General features: G+C 41.8%; 1 protein-coding gene across 2 annotated transcripts in view; it reads right to left on the bottom strand.

The window, feature by feature from the left end:
* The window catches only part of LOC118025178 (olfactory receptor 139), a 274,130-nt gene that overhangs the window by 96,676 nt on the left and 161,166 nt on the right, over window positions 1–16,288 (bottom strand). The gene's annotated exons all lie outside the window — the stretch shown is intronic.

The following is a 16,288-nucleotide window of genomic DNA, read 5'->3' on the forward strand; positions in this document are numbered from 1 at the left end:
CCGAAGGCAGTCGCTTAACCAACTGAGCCACCCAGGCGCCCTAAATAAATCTTTTTTAAAAAGACAAGAGACAAGAAGTGTTGACAGGAATGTGGAGAAAAGGGAACTCTTGTGGGAATGCAAACTGGTGTAGCCACTGTGGAAAACAGTATGGAGGCTCCTACAAAAATTAAAAATATAATATCTTAAGTTAACAAGAAACTAATAACTTGGAAAATCCTTATGCAACTCAGTCATTCCAGCAACATCTAATCTGGCATACTCAATATTACAGGAATAATGTCTATGTCTTATTTAAAATTCTATCATCTTACTATACTCAACAATGTCATTTTGTGACTTTGGAAACAAACAAAAGGACATGGTTTTGATTAAGCAATTTTTAGTTCTAGAAATTTATCTTAAAAAAGATATTATCAGGCAATATAAAAAATGTATATATGTTTATGAGAGCCTTGTTAATAATAGTAAAAATGTAGAAACAACATAAACATTCAACAGTAGACACTTTGCTTAAAAAATTACAGAATAGACAAATCCATAGAGACATTAAGTCAACTCTGGTTGCCAGGAGCTGTGGGAAGGGCAAAGGAGACTGTTAATGAGCCCGGGACTTCTTTTGGGAGTCACGAAAATGTTCTAAAATTAGATTGTGGTGACATTTGTGCAATTCTGTGAGCATATTGAAACCATTGAGTTGTATACTTTCAATGGGTTAATTTTAATGGTATTGGTGGTATACACGGTATACATGTATTCACAATGGTATATATCTCAATAAAGCTCTTTTAAAAAATTATGTAGTCCATTAAATCAGAGATTAGGAACATCATAAATGATGTTAAAATTTTTCCTCATTTGTATGTGGAAAGATGTTTATAATAATTGCTGAATCAAAATTCCAGTTCGTTCTTACACAATAAAATAGAAAACGTGCAGTTTTGACTTGAGCTAGAGATGCCTGCCCCGTGTTGGGAGTGTGAGGAGGAGGAACGGGGAAATGCGTGGCAAGTGCTTAGCGCTGGCTCAGCCCCCTCCCCAGCCATCCGGGTGCCTGGACTGGGGGGTGGGGGTGGGGGAGAGGGCTGGGACTCCTCCTTCACAGGAGCGAGTGTCAGAGGCAGGTAACAAGGTTGGGGAAAGCCAGAGGACGTTTCAGGGACATTGGCCCATCTGCTTTCTAGCCCTCAAGGCAAGTGTCCCCCACATCTTGGTGTCCATCAAAATCACCTGTGATGCAGATTTTTTTTAAAGATTTTATTTATTTATTTGACAGGGAGAGGGACATAGCAAGAGCAGGAACACAAGCAGGGGGAGCGGGAGACGGAGAAACAGGCTTCCCGCAGAGCAGGTAGCCCAATGCAGGGCTCGATCCCAGGACCCTGGGATCATGACCTGAGCTGAAGGCAGACGCTTAATGACTGGGCCACCCAGGAGCCCATGTGATGCAGATTTTTAAAAGATGCTCTGGTCCCCTTCCTTGAGATGATTCAGTGGCTCTGTGCTGAGGACCAAGTCCTTTTAGCAGTCACCTGGTGATTCTCACTGTGCAGAAATGCTGTTCTGAGTCTGAAAGACTCAATGGGTTCTGAACACTTGTGTGGTCAGATGGCCTTAGAGACACAAACCCCTCTGTAGTTAGGGCAGAGAGTGTAGGAAAAGTATTCCACACTTGATGTTGGAAAACTGTCCTTTGGTCCCTCCTGTGTTGCTCCCTAACTGCAGGACCTTGAGGAGGGCGTGCAACCTCCCTGAGCCTCCTTATCCCACGCAGGAAGCCTTTCTTGCAGGTTTGAGAATCACATGCAACAGAGCATGTGACAGCACTTGGAAAACTGGAGAGCGTTATAAAGATTGGAGGCATTGTTATTTACCTTTAAATACTAAAGTGTTAGATTATATAAAGAATTTTCAAAGTATGTGAGTATGTTTGTGTGATTTAGCAAATGGAGAAGAAAAGAGATAAGGGAAGGAAGGAAGAGAGAGAGGGGCTGTGACATCCAAAACTTACTCACTGCTCGGTGCTGGTGTTAGAGCTCACTCATTCTGTTGCCTCCACTTTTCTCCTCCATTCAACGAAAATTCACAGTCAGGACATAAAGGATCTTAAGTAAGACTGTGGGACTCGGGGCTGGAACAAGGTAAAGGTGAAAAGCAGGGGAGCTGGTGCCTGGATCTTTGATCCCCTAGCAGAGGAGACCAACTATAAGGCTGTGGGCACCCCAGCAAAGCTGGGGGGCCCGAGAGCCACTGCCTGAGCCCCGAGTTCAGGAAGGAAGTGGCTGAGTCAGGACTGTGTCAGGCCTATTTGTTAATTTTGGGGAGGCCTCAGGGAAGCAATCCCAAGGCAGCTTCTTCTGACAAACATGAGTAATCACTCCAATGAACAAGGGTCTTGGGAAATGAGTCTTGTTTACAAGGAGTAAGCCAGATTCTCCTTCCCTCTTCTTCCACTTTGTCGCTTCCCCCTGCCCCCTCCCTCCCTATTTAAGATGGATAGGATGAGTTTGGATGTCCCAAACCATAGATCACCTCAGCTCATGCTCTCTTTGACCAAACTCCTAGCACCACTGACTCAGAGATGATAGGATTCTAGATTCAAACAAGCCTATCTACCCCCTCCACACCCTCTAAATGGAGGAACTGGAATTTTAGCATCCCTGTCCAGAGAACACTTTGTCTTGTCTTTGTATCGTCTCTCTGATGGGGAGCTCATTACCTTAAAACAAATTTCAAGAAAAGTGCTTCTAGTCTCATAGTTGGTAGTTGTAAAACAAATGTCTCCATTTGCAGTCCTCATCTAGGATACACTGCTGGAGGAGAGGATGAATGACCTCAGATTGTTCCTGGGTCCACTACTAGATGGGCCTCAATTAATTTATTGAATTGTTCTAGGCGTCAGTTTCCCCACTTTTCAAATCTAAAAATAACAAACCCTCCACTGGTCAAGTTTTGGGGTTTTTTTTCACTTTTTAAAAAAATTATTGTGTTATATTAATCACCATACATTATATCATTAGCTTTTGATGTAGTGTTCCATGATTCATTGTTTGCGTATAACATCCAGTGTTCCATGCAGTCACAGGTGTCTTGGTGCTTCCAGCCAGCCACCCCATGGAGTCATTTCGTATAGTTGGCCTCTCTCCTGCTGCCCAAGTCCCTACACTCAGTCTTTACAAGCCGGACCCCCTTCTGGGAGCAGCCCAGACACCCAACACCTTTCATCAATAAACAACCTCAGTTATACTCATGCCTGGGGGTCTACCTTCCTTCCTTCTTACTCGATTCCTGTATTATTTATTGATTGCAGGCATTGGGCTAGGTGCTGGGGAAACCACCATGAACAGGGTGGACACAACCGCCTCCCCTCACGGATCTTACAGACCAGTACAGGAGAGATCTTCTAAAAGAAGACACCCAGGGAAGAAAGCAATCACAACAATGAGTGCCCCAAGGAAGAAGTAATCTGAAATAGAGAATAACTGGGGGATGAAGGGGCACCTTCTCAGATTGGTTGGTCAGGGAAAGTCTCCTTGAGAGACATTCAAGCTGAGACCAGATGGCTGAGAGGGTGCCAGCTCCTCAGGGTGTCAGGGAAAGAGCTTTCTGGAGAGAGGGGACAACATCTGCAAAGCAAAAAAACGTGTGTTCAAGGACTGCAAGAAAGCCAGTGCTGGTGCTTTGTCAGCAAAGCCATAAGGGGCACAAGTTGAGTGGGAGGAGGTGCACAGGGGCAGATGAAGCCAGGGAGTCATTATGGCTTTTATTCTAACTGCAACAAGGAGTCATCGAAGCATTTTCAGCTGGTGGAGCAGGATGGTTTGATTTAGGTTGAATGGCTCACTCTGGTTGCCATGAGGATAACAGGCTAGAGATAGACCGGAACAGTCGTGGCCCAGGTGAGTAGGGACAGTGGACTGCACCAGGATGGGAGTAGGAGAGAGAGGAAAAGAGATGATCTAGCTACCTTTGGAGATGAAATCATGAAGTTCAATAGAGGACTGGACCCTAGAGATATAAGAAAGGGTAAACTCTGGGCACCTGGGGGTGCCTGGGTGGCTCAGTTGGTTAAGCGACTGCCTTCAGCTCGGGTCATAATCCTGGAGTCCCTGGATCGAGTCCCCCATCGGGCTCCCTGCTAGGCGGGGAGTCTGCTTCTCCCTCTGACCCTCCCCCCTCTCATGTGCTCTCTCTCATTCTCTCTCTCTCAAATAAATAAAATCTTTAAAAAAAAAAAAAAAAAAAAACTCTGGGCACCTGGGTGGCTCAGTTGGTTGGGCATCCCAGTCTTGGTTTCTGCTCAGGTCATGATCCCAGAGTCCTGGGATCAAGCCCCACGTCAAGTTCCCAGCTCAGCAAGGAGTCTGCTTCTCCCTCTCCCTCTGCCCCTCCCCCGCACTTGCCTGCTCGCTCGCTCTCTCTCGAAATAATAGATCATAAAAAAAAAAAGAAAGAAAGGGTAAAATCAAGGATGACCTTTTATTTCTGACTTGAGGGACCTAAGGAAGGAGCATGAGGAATTAACATAGGGAAGAGTTTGAACTTCTGAGAGGTGAGCAGGGGAGACAGCAAGAAGATATTTAGGTATAAGACCTCTTAGATGGTGGCATAAATTTGGAAGACATTCACATATACAAGATACGTAGAGCCATAGAGACATATAATTTGACACTATAATTCTACTGCTATGGGTAGAAGTCCTAATAAATCATCCAAAATGGAATCAGCTTTATAAACAAACATATCTGTCACAATATTATTTATAATTTTTTAAATAAAAAGGTCCTAAATGCGGGCGCCTGGGTGGCTCAGTTGGTTAAGCGACTGCCTTCGGCTCAGGTCATGATCCTGGAGTCCCTGGATCGAGTCCCACATCGGGCTCCCTGCTCAGCAGGGAGTCTGCTTCTCCCTCTGCCCTTCCCCCATCTCATGTGTTCTCTCTCATTCTCTCTCTCTCAAATAAATAAATAAAATCTTAAAAAAAAAAAAAAAAGGTCCTAAATGCCTATCAATTAGGAAATGCTTAAGCCTATGATGCTACCTATAACTGGTGAAATATTATGCAACATGTTTCTGGGCATGGGAAATTTCTTATGCGATAAGACAACAAAAGGAAAACTATTTCTACATGCACACAAAAAATATTAGAAGTAAATATACCAACATATTACATGCAGTCATCTCTGGGTGATGGGATTAGAGGTGATTTTTACTTATGTTTGTTTCCCACTAGACCAAGATCTAGGTTTTCTCTGGGTAAGAATCACTCATTCCTCTCAAATCCACAGGGCCCAGCCCAAGACTTGGGGCCTAGAGGACATTACTGGTATTTGCCTGTTGGGAGATTATTTGGTTAAGGCTCCATCCAGCAAGATTTGGCTTCCTCCATACTCCTCAGCTCAGATGTTAATTACTAAGAAACTACTATGGCCCACAGGCTCAAGAAATTTAGGTTTGGGAGTTTCTTAAACAGTGTCTGAGAATGTGGGCTCTGAAGCCCCTCAGAGCAGCATGACATTGGGTAAAACTGACATACACTCCTCCTGAAACACGCTTTCTGGTTCCAGGACCTTAAGTCTCTCAGAGCTATACAAAGAAACAAAGGAGCCACCTTAACAAATTCTTTGAACATGAATTGACAAATACATCTGCAGAGTATGCCATATGCTTCCATGAGCACTTAAAGGAAAACATCAAGGCCCTTGACTTCGGTCGAGCATTCAGGCAATCACTTTTCATCCACAGATATTTGCTGATACCTCGTGGGCATCGATCCTTGCCCTGAGCACTGAGGCACCGCGCTGTATCACACATAGTTGAAGTTCAGTTTTCAGTCTCCTGGGACCAGGACATAAACTTGTGCAAAGAGGAAATAACAAGACATCTCAGCCTGGATTCTCTCTCGGAGCCCAGAGATAGGACCGGCTCCACGAAGCCCCCCAGAGAAATGAGGAACTAGGCTGCAAAGTTGCATCAGGAGCATCCCTCCAGAATCCGTCATCAGACTGCCTCAGGGCTCCATCTGTTTCCTCACTAATGAGGCTCTAGGGAATTTCTGCTTCCTCTGGTCTTCAGGCTCTGATGCAGATGCTGAAGTCAATCACTAGGTAAGGTCTCTGCAACCCAGTGAAGCCCACATAGTAAGTAAAAGGTTGGATTATTTTGAAATACTCTGAAAACCTGGTCCTGGAGACCCTCAGAACAGCAAGTTATTATTACTCTCTGAAGCAAAGTGGGGCACCATCTTTGCTCTTTCACATCCCAAACCGGGATCTCCGGAAGGAGACTGAAAATAGTGGTGGAGAAGTGTGTGGTTGCTCTTGTCTTGATTTTTGTTTTCTTTGGGTCCAGAGTTGAGTAAATTATAGACCCTCAGTTCATTGCACATTATAACCACCATTCCTTTCAAGGTGTGTCTCTGGTTTTATTGTCTTTTATAAGCTCCAATCTCCACTCACTCCCTCTTTCCCCACATAGACAACCACTCCAATATACCCATGTAAACCAGAAGAATACATGTCTTTGCATGTCTGTGTATTTTATATACATAAATAGTATGATGCTGTAGATCCCATTATGTCTCTTACTTCTTGCAGTAACACTATTTTTTATGATTCTTTCTCCTTGTTCTGTGGACACCAACTCCCTGCTACTCTTACCTCTTTCCAATCCATTCTTTATATGCACCACAGTAATTTTCTTAAAGTTTAACTTGGCGCCTATCACTTTCCTGCCTAACTCATTTCAAGAACTTCCTATTACAATTAGAAAAAAATGTGGGGCGCCTGGATGGCTCAGTCGGTTAAGAGTCTGACTTCTGCTCAGGTCATGATCCCAGGGTCCTGGGATTGAGTCCCACATCGAGCCCTGCATCAAGCCCCACATTGGGCTCCACGCTCAGCGGGGAGTCCGCTTGAGACCTTCTCTCCCTCTGCCCCTCCCCCCGCTCATTCTTTCTCAAAAAAATAAATACAATCTTTAAGAAAAAAGAAAAATGTAAAACAATGTATAAGCTCCTACCTAGTCTCACTCCTACATATATCTGCAACCCCAACCATTATCATTCTCTCTCTTTTTTTAAGATTTTATTTATTTGACAGAGAGAGACACAGCGAGAGAGGGAACACAAGCAGGGGGAGTGGGAGAGGGAGAAGCTCGCTTCTCAGAGGGAGAAGCTCGCAGAGCAGAGAGCCTGATGTGGGGCTCAATCCCAGGACCCTGGGATCATGAACTGAACCGAAGGCAGACGCTTAACGACTGAGCCACCCAGGTGCCCCATATCATTCTCTTTCAATTCCCAAAACTTCAGCTATGTTGGCTTTCTTTCAGTTCTTTGAATTCACAGAGCTGTTTCATCTCAGGGTTTTTGCCTTTGTTTTCCTTTGGAAACTCTTCCCTCAACTTTTTGAATGGCTTTCTCTTTCTCAGCCTTTGGGCTTTAGCTTAATTGCATAAATTGATACAGCCATTTTGGAGAGTCTTTTGCAATACATTATTGTTATCTTGTGTCAGGTTCCCTGGAAGCAGAGTGGCTCATGGGAAGTGTGAGAGCGGTTTATTGAAGGCATACCCTCAGAAGAAGATAGAGGTAAGTAGGACTCAGCACATTAGCTTCAACCTGGTCTTGAGAGGAGCTCAAGAACATGAATTGCATCCATTGAATCAATTCTAACCAAACGTAAAGAGCCAGCTTTGTCTACCCAGTGTTGGTCAGTCCCTGGCCACTGGCTGCCCCTCTACTTCCCAGGGCAGTAAAGGGAGGGTGCTTAACATCTCTGGCCAGAGAAAGGGCATAAGCCATTAGCAGCCAACATTCACGCAGCGGGGCGGGTGGTAATGAACTAACCAGTGAAAAGTACCAACAGCATACAGTAGTAAGATTTAAGGTGCACCTGGCCTTCCTTCCAGCAATTCCTTCTTGTCAGTATATTCTAGAGAATATACTGTCCATCTGTCCATCTGCTCATCCATCCATCCATCCATGCATCTGTCTATCTATCATCTATCTACCTATCTACCTAGTTATCTATCTACCTATCTGTGTAAATGATCATCTCTCCTATTACCTAGCAATCTCATTCCTGGGCATATACTTTAGAGAATGTTTTTTTTTTTTTAAGATTTTATTTATTTATTTGAGATGGGGTGGGAGAGCATGAGTTGGGGGGAAGGACAGAGGGAGAAGCAGACTCCTTGTTGAATAGGGTCATGATCTCAGGGTCCTGGGATTGAGCCCCGCATGGGGCTCCCTGCTCTGCGGGAAGTCTGCTTCTCCCTCTCCCACTCCCCCTGCTTGTGTTCCCTCTCTCTCTGTCTCTCTCTGTCAAATAAATAAATAAAATCTTAAAAAAAAAATTTTTTTTTGCTATATATAGTTAATTTTATTTATTTATTTTTTTTAAAGATTTTATTTATTTATTTGAGAGAGAGAGCGCGCACAGAAGGAGAGTCAGAGAGAGAAGCAGACTCCCTGCTGAACAGGGAGCCCGATGTGGGACTCGATCCTAGGACTCCAGGATCACGACCTGAGCTGAAGGCAGCCGCTTAACTGACTGAGCCACCCAGGCGCCCCTCCTAATTGTATTTTTTTTTTACTGTTGAGTTTTTGAAAGATCTTTATACATTCTAGATACTAGTCCTTTGTCTTTTTTACCAGTTTAAACGAAGTATAAAAACCTTACTCCCTTGAAGGAATCCACCAAATAAAAGCTGTGATTGCCTTCTGACATTCTGGGCAGTAGCCCCACAGGGACAGATGGGTGTCACGTTTCTAACTAGGATGATTGACAATGATTAGCATGAAGACTTATGGCTGCTACTACACATGGGGGCAGGAGATAATATGTCTTAAACCTAGAGTATTCACTTGGGTATCTCTTAGTGCTTCCATGAACAGTAAAAAATGTTAATGAGCAATTTCAGTCATCCACCACCAAAAGAGGAGAGTAACTAAAAGCTCAAATCCTTCAGGCATGAAGGCCTCATATATTCTACCAGACATCAACACAGACCTGCCAAAGTGATAGCAAAGGTGAGAGGAATCTAGAATGAGTAGTGGAGAGTAGAGATAACAAACTTTATTTATAACCTTAAGACAATCTACAGTAATGGGGATTGTATCTTGTTTCACTACCCTTTTGCTTAAAACTTTCCAGCTCATGGGCACCTGGGTGGCTCAGTTGGTTAAGCGACTGCCTTCGGCTCAGGTCATGATCCTGGAGTCCCGGGATCGAGTCCCGCATCGGGCTCCCTGCTCAGCGGGGGGTCTGCTTCTCCTTCTGACCCTCCCCCCTCTCATGCTCTCTTTCTCTCTATCTCATTCTCTCTCAAATAAATAAATAAACTCTTAAAAAAAAAAAAACAACTTTCCAGCTCATAACTGGCCACCACCTTGAAGGATATTCTGAGTTGTATACCTACCCTACTTGGGAATAAGCATGGCTCAATGCATTTTAACAACAACAAATGGAGTTCCCATATTATGGAATGGGAGGTGAATGAAATGGGAAGCTACAAACGGATCTGCGTGAAAACGCATGGATTATCTTAGCTGGTGCACCTCTTCAGTAATAATCCGGTGAACTAAATTCTTGAATTTTATTTTTTTTAAGATTTTATTTTTTAATTATTTGTCAGAGAGATTGAGAGAGAGACAGCGAGAGAGAGAACACAAGCAGGGGGAGTGGCAGGCAGAGGCAGAAGCAGGGAGCCCGATGCGAGACTGGATCCCAGGATCCTGGGATCATAACATGAGCCAAAGGCAGACGCTTAATCGACCTAGCCACCCAGCCGTCCCTGAAATTCCTGAATTTTAAATGTCAAATGTGCCTTACATTCTCAGAATACACTCTACTTGGTCATGATGCATTATCCTTTTTATACAAACTCTAAATTTGCTAAGTGCTATTTGATAATACTTTGCTGAGGATTTTTACTGTTTTGCAATTCTTTATTTTACCGCTTTCTGCCATTATCTTTCTTCCCTTTCTTTATTCCTTTAAGATTACTCTTGTTACTCTGTCTCCAATTTATTAATTTGAATACTTAGATCATTTGTTTCAACTGTAGTTCTTTCCTGGTAAGTTTATTTAAAACTAAAGCTATCTTTCTTATTACTGCTTTTGATTTATAATTTGTTTCTCTTTATTGTTTCTTTATTCTTTCCAAGTATTCCATAATTTCTCTCATGATTTCCTTTTGAACCCAAAGTTTATTTAGTATACTTCACTTCATATTTAGTATACTTCACTTCATATTTAGTAATACCTTCTTAAATTTCTAGATATTTGGTAATTTTAAAGCTCTCCTTTTATTATTAATTTCTAACTTTAGAGCATTACGGTTAGAGAACATATTTGCATGCATTATGGTTCATATCAGTGGAAACACACACATATTTATTCTTTAGAACTTACTGAGACTTGCTTTGTGGAAGGAATACATACTGATCTTTTATTTATTTATTTATTTATTATTTATTTTTTATTTTTTATTTTTTTTTTAAGATTTTATTTATTTATTTGATAGAGACAGCGAGAGAGGGAACACAAGCAGGGGGAGTGGGAGAGGGAGAAGCAGGCCTCCCGCTGAGCAGGGAGCCCGATGCGGGGCTCGATCCCAGGACCCCGGGACCATGACCTGAGCCGAAGGCAGACGCTTAACGACCGAGCCACCCAGGCGCCCCTAATTCCAAAACTTTTAAATAAAATTTTCATATGATGTATCTATGTTATTGTATTATAAATGGATGTTTTTTATGGACATGAAATATGAAAATAATCTCTGTTATTTCATTTTTAGACAAAAAAGTCCACTTCTTAAAAATAAATGAAATAAATGTAAGTTGTACAACTAAAACAGAGAGTAAATTTTAATGGAAAGGATGATGTCATGGGGCATGAATCAAATATTCAGATTATACTGATATTTTATTTTTGATTAAAAGAATGGGAATTTCCTGTTAGGTGCTGATATATTATGTATAATAAAAAACTTAATCATTTCCATTTGCTGTATTTTCTTCTGATTTTTTCTTTCTCACTGCTTCCCATTTAAGAAGTCTTTTTTTTTTTTCTGAGATTGGTTTGAAAGTTACACATCCTATTTTGAAAGCTAAGATGCTTTCCCTTAACTTAAAACGCATGGTTTTAATTGATCCCCATGGATTTCTTAAATACATCTCTATTTTCCTCCAGAAAAAACAAGATATTTATTATGCTCTCCTGTCCTTATATTTCCCTACTAGCATCTACTATAGAGAGTTGACACTGTCTAGCATTTTAGAATTTTATTTCAGAAGTTTTTTTAATATTTTGCCTTTGCTCTTTTAGTCAGAAATAAACTTTGCTGTGTTATTTCCCCACCCTATTTCCCATAATTCTTGCATCATCTTCCTGGATGTGTTTTTTATTTCTTATTTGAGTACTTTGTTCAAGGATGTTTTCAAGGTAGATCTTTGTCTAGAGAACTTTTAGGCCTTATAAATTGAGAATAATTTCATTATGCCCTCAAATTTACGAGGATATTTACATGGATATTAATTTTTATATTTAAAGTTATTTTCTTTAATACTTTTCAAATTTTATTCAATTGTCTTCCTATATCCAGTATGTCATTGATACATCTGAATTTAATCTTATTATTGTTCCTTTGTATGTAATCCTCTCTGTCTCTTGGAAACTTAAAGTGTTATCTTTGTGATGTTCTTAAATCTTTTAATTACTCTTGCTTGCAAACTCATGGGCTCTTTCATTCTGAAGTTGTTCATATACTATATTTTTGGAAAATCTATGACCATTACTCCTTGAAATATTTTCTTACCTCTGCTTCTGCTTTTTATCAGACTTATTTTCTAGATGTTGGCACTTTTATTTATATCCTCTATCTCTCTAACTCCCCACTCCCTTATTTTCTATATTTCTATTCTTCACTGCTTGCTGCCTTTAAGAGAGTCACACTATCTGATATTCTGATTCTGGTTCACTAATTTACATGTATCCATTCTACTATTTATCTCATCTGTTGAATTATTTACTTCAGCTATTATGTTTCATAACTAATACTTCCACTTTGTTCTTTTTATGTTTCATATTCTTAATATCTTCCCTAATAACCTTGAGTATATTCATCAGGTTTATTTTAAATTCTAACTCTTTTCCAATAATTTAGATTCATGTGGTGTATGTTGTTCATTTATATTTATTCCATTTGTGCTTGCAGATGTCAGGTTAATTTCACATGTGAACTCATGTTCACCAGGAATATCATTACCCTGTTTGGTGATAGGTATTCAGAGGAGCCAAAGGTCAGGCCCTAGATTCTGTCCCTCTAGGTCCTCACCTAGAGGAGGCGAGGGGGACAGGGTGATCCTAAAGAAGAATGTATCAGATTTCATGTAATTTCTATCAGCCACTCCCATTGTTGCCACTCCATTGACAATTTCTGTGGTCACTAGGAAGAAGACATCTCCTTAGCTTGTATCCCAATAGCCTTGAAGATTTAGAGAGTGACTGAGTGCCCACAAGCTCTCCTGTTTTCATGAGCTCTTCATGCTAGCAGGGCTTTTAATTGCCATCATGGCACCTGACTATAGCAGAGATGGCTGGTTTTGCCCTAATGCAAGCTTTGTGCTTCTTCAATGCGAATATAATATTAGCTGGGAATATGGCCACCAAGTATAAAGAATATATTTCCGAGGCCCAGTTGCAGCCAGGTGAGGCCAAGTGACCAAGTTCTAGCCAATAGGATATAAATGGAAGAGGTGTGTGCCACTCCTCCAGATTTTGTCCTTTGTGGGAAAATTTGGATCCTCCAGTTGACCCTTTCTCCCTTCCTATTGGTTGAAATGAAGACCAAGGCAGAGTTTAATGGCTATGGAACCATTCTCTGAGGGTCTCAGAAAAACAAAAGAGAAGTAGCCTGGTGTGCTTGCTGATTTTGTAGCCAACATCTCAAACCTGGACTACTTACAAAGAGAAAGAAATAAATGTCCAGCTTTTTAAATCTATAATCATTTGGAGTTTCTCTATTATAATAGCCAAACCAGGGGTGCCTGGGTGGCTCAGTCGTTAAGCGTCTGCCTTCGGCTCAGGTCATGATCCCAGGATCCTGGGATCGAGCCCCGCATCAGGCCCCCTGCTCAGTGGGAAGCCTGCTTCTCCCTCTCCCACTCCTCCTGCTTGTGTTCCCTCTCTCGCTGTGTCTCTCTCTGTCAAATAAATAAATAAAATCTTATAATAGCCAAACCATAGGCATTTTCCCCACAAAGTTCCTGTTAGGTAGGCAGGAAAAAGTATCAATAATTTTATCTCACAAAAGAGAAGACTAGACTTAAACAAAATAAGTGGAAGCACTGAGGTTAAGATCTGGGACTCCTGGGCACCAATCTAGAACTCTTTCCTTACAAAGTTCTGCAATGAATTTGTTCCATGACCTCAACTTTAGGCAATGATTTTGTATTCACTCTGTCTTGGTATGGAATTGTAACTTTTCCACTGCAGAAATAAAAATCATAAGTCTTGGTTATCTTTGATTTGGTCTTGGTTGAGTCTAGAGGCCACAAGTTTCAACAGAAAGAACCTTGAGAACACACAAGATTCCTCTACTGCAGATGTGAAAATCAGCTTTCACAATCAGCTATGACTTAAGCAGATAAGGAAGAAGTTCAGAGAACAGCTACACACTAGTTGCCATAATATTTAATTTAAATTTATTTATTTTATCTTCTCACTATAAATTGTTCAAAAATCTGCTCACTGGGGCACATGGGTGGCTCAGCCGTTAAGCGTCTGCCTCCGGCTCAGGTCATGATCCCAGGGTCCTGGGATTGAGCCCCGCATCAGGCTCCCGGCTCAGCGAGAAGCCTGCTTCTCCCTCTCCCACTCCCCCTGCTTGTGTTCCCTCTCTCGCTGTGTCTCTCTCTGTCAAATACATAAATAAAATCTTTAAAAAAAAAAATCTGCTCACTGACAATGACATAGATCATTCCATATTGTTGAGAGCTTTAATAGCAAAGATTTTTGACTCACAACCTTGAAGCAATAAGTGTTTATATAATTTCTTATTTTTGTAAGAAAAAATAAAGCATATGTATACATGTACACTCAAAGTTGTAAACTCTTTGCCATCCAATATTGTCCTTGCTTGCTAATATTTTGATCACTAATCCATTTTCCATGACCTCACTAATTGAATTTTGGTGAACTAGCATAAAAGGCTGCACAGACTTTTAGAACTAGAATTAAAAACATCGCAAAAGGTATTTTTCCTTGTGGAAAGTTATGAGTAAAACAAATGAGTAAATAAGCAACTCCTAACATATTAACTTTAAAGCGTGATGTAAAATCTTGATTTTCCTCAACAATATCAAACTCATGAAAGGATTCGGGGAGGGGAGTGGTGATAAGGCGTATGTGGGAGTCAGAAGTGAAAAACCGGAGGTAGATGTTTCTGTGAAGTTCCTCACTGGAGGGGATGGAGGACCCCTGCACTATCACTACAGAAGTCACTGGCCCCATGAAAAGAAGACTTTGCCCCTGAGAACTCTCACCAGGGCACACTTCATGTCCTTGTTCCATAGGCTGTAAATGAAGGGGTTCAGCAGGGGAGTTACCACTGTGTCCATGATAGCAGCTGCTGTGTCCTCTTCTATGGAATTGGAGGAAGAGGATGAGGGGCACAGATAAGCCCTGATCACTGTCCCAAAGAACAGGGCAACAACAGCAAGGTGTGACCCACAGGTAGAGAAGGCCCTGCACTGTCCCTGGGCAGAGGGGACTCTGAGGATGGCTGAGACAATGTGGATATAAGAGACCAGGATGAGCATAAAGGGGATTAAAACGACTGCTCCCCCCAAGGAGAGGAGCACAAGCTCATTGACCTGAGTGTCAGAGCAAGACACCTTCATCAGGGGTCCCAGATCACAGAAGAAGTCAGGAATGATCTTCTTAGAGCAAAAAGAAAGTCGAAAGATGAGGAAAGTGTGAGTCATGGCAACAAGACTCGTAAGGACCCAGCAGGCAGTAACCAGGAGGGTGCAGCGCCGGCGGCTCATGACCATCTTGTAGTGGAGCGGGTAGCAGATGGCCACATAGCAGTCATAGGCCATTGTGGCCAGGAGAAAGATGTCCATGTCCCCAAAAGTCAAGAAGAAGTAGAGCTGAATCAGGCATCCTGTGTAGGAAATGGACCTGCTCTGAGTCTGGATGTTCACCAAGGCCTTGGGCACGGTGGTGGAGGTGAAAAGGATGTCTGCACAGGACAAACTGGCAAGGAAGAAGTACATGGGCATGTGGAGACGTGCATCAGTGCCAATGGCCAGGACAATGAGCAGGTTCCCAGCCACAGTGACCACGTACATCCACAGGAACACCAGGAAGAGGATTCGCTGCTTCTCTGGTTGCTCTGAGAATCCCCAGAGGAGGAACTCAAAGATGCTGGTCTGGTTCCCTCCTGCCATGATCCCGGAAGTCTGAGAAAGAGACTTCTAGTGAGACCCATTAAAACTCTCTAAACATACTTTAGATCGTTGATGAATGTGCCATTCTCTGAACTCTAGAGAAGAAAGAATGACCTTAATGTATTTGTATTGATCACATACTATGTGCACTGTATATTTTTATTAAAACTTACTAATGTGCTAGGAAGTGGGAGAGATACAATTTAAGAGAATTAAAGTAGATTTATTTCCTGGTTTATCTCTCTACACTCCTTTCTGTTCCAGATTTCTTTAGTTGTAATTGCTATTTCTTCAGCTGTATTCTCAGGGGTGTCAAGAAGCTTTCAGTCATTCATTCACTCATTCATTCATTCATTGATTCATTCATTCAAAAGAGACTAAGTACCAGCTCTGGACCTGGTAGAGTGCCAGGTAAATAGGACACTGATAATCCTTACCTCCTGAGAATTTTCAATCTAACAGGATAGACATAATTGCCTATGTTAAAATCCTATGATATTTTGATTCAAGGTTCTCTACCCATTCAACTGACGACAAATCTCTCTCAGACCCCAGACTACCTGTTCTGACCTATCATGCCCAAACGTCAGTATTCTGAAGATAGTTTCAGGTTATCCATTCCTCCAGAAATCAATTTAGCAATCAGCTATTTAATAAAGATGTGTACAGATAACTCTTCTTCAGTTATCTGTAATGACAAAGAAGGAATCATAATCTCTAACCTCAATACACGAAAATCCTGCCCCTTTCCCATGTGTGGAACCAACTAAGGGTTAGTCACAGAGTCAGTCAGTCAGATGGAGAAAAAAGAATCATCTTTGTTACTGAAAA

The sequence above is a fragment of the Mirounga leonina genome, unplaced genomic scaffold (assembly GCF_011800145.1).
Source record: "Mirounga leonina isolate KUSES-001 unplaced genomic scaffold, KU_Mleo_1.0 Mir_200, whole genome shotgun sequence".
Classification (NCBI taxonomy): Eukaryota; Metazoa; Chordata; class Mammalia; order Carnivora; family Phocidae; genus Mirounga; species Mirounga leonina.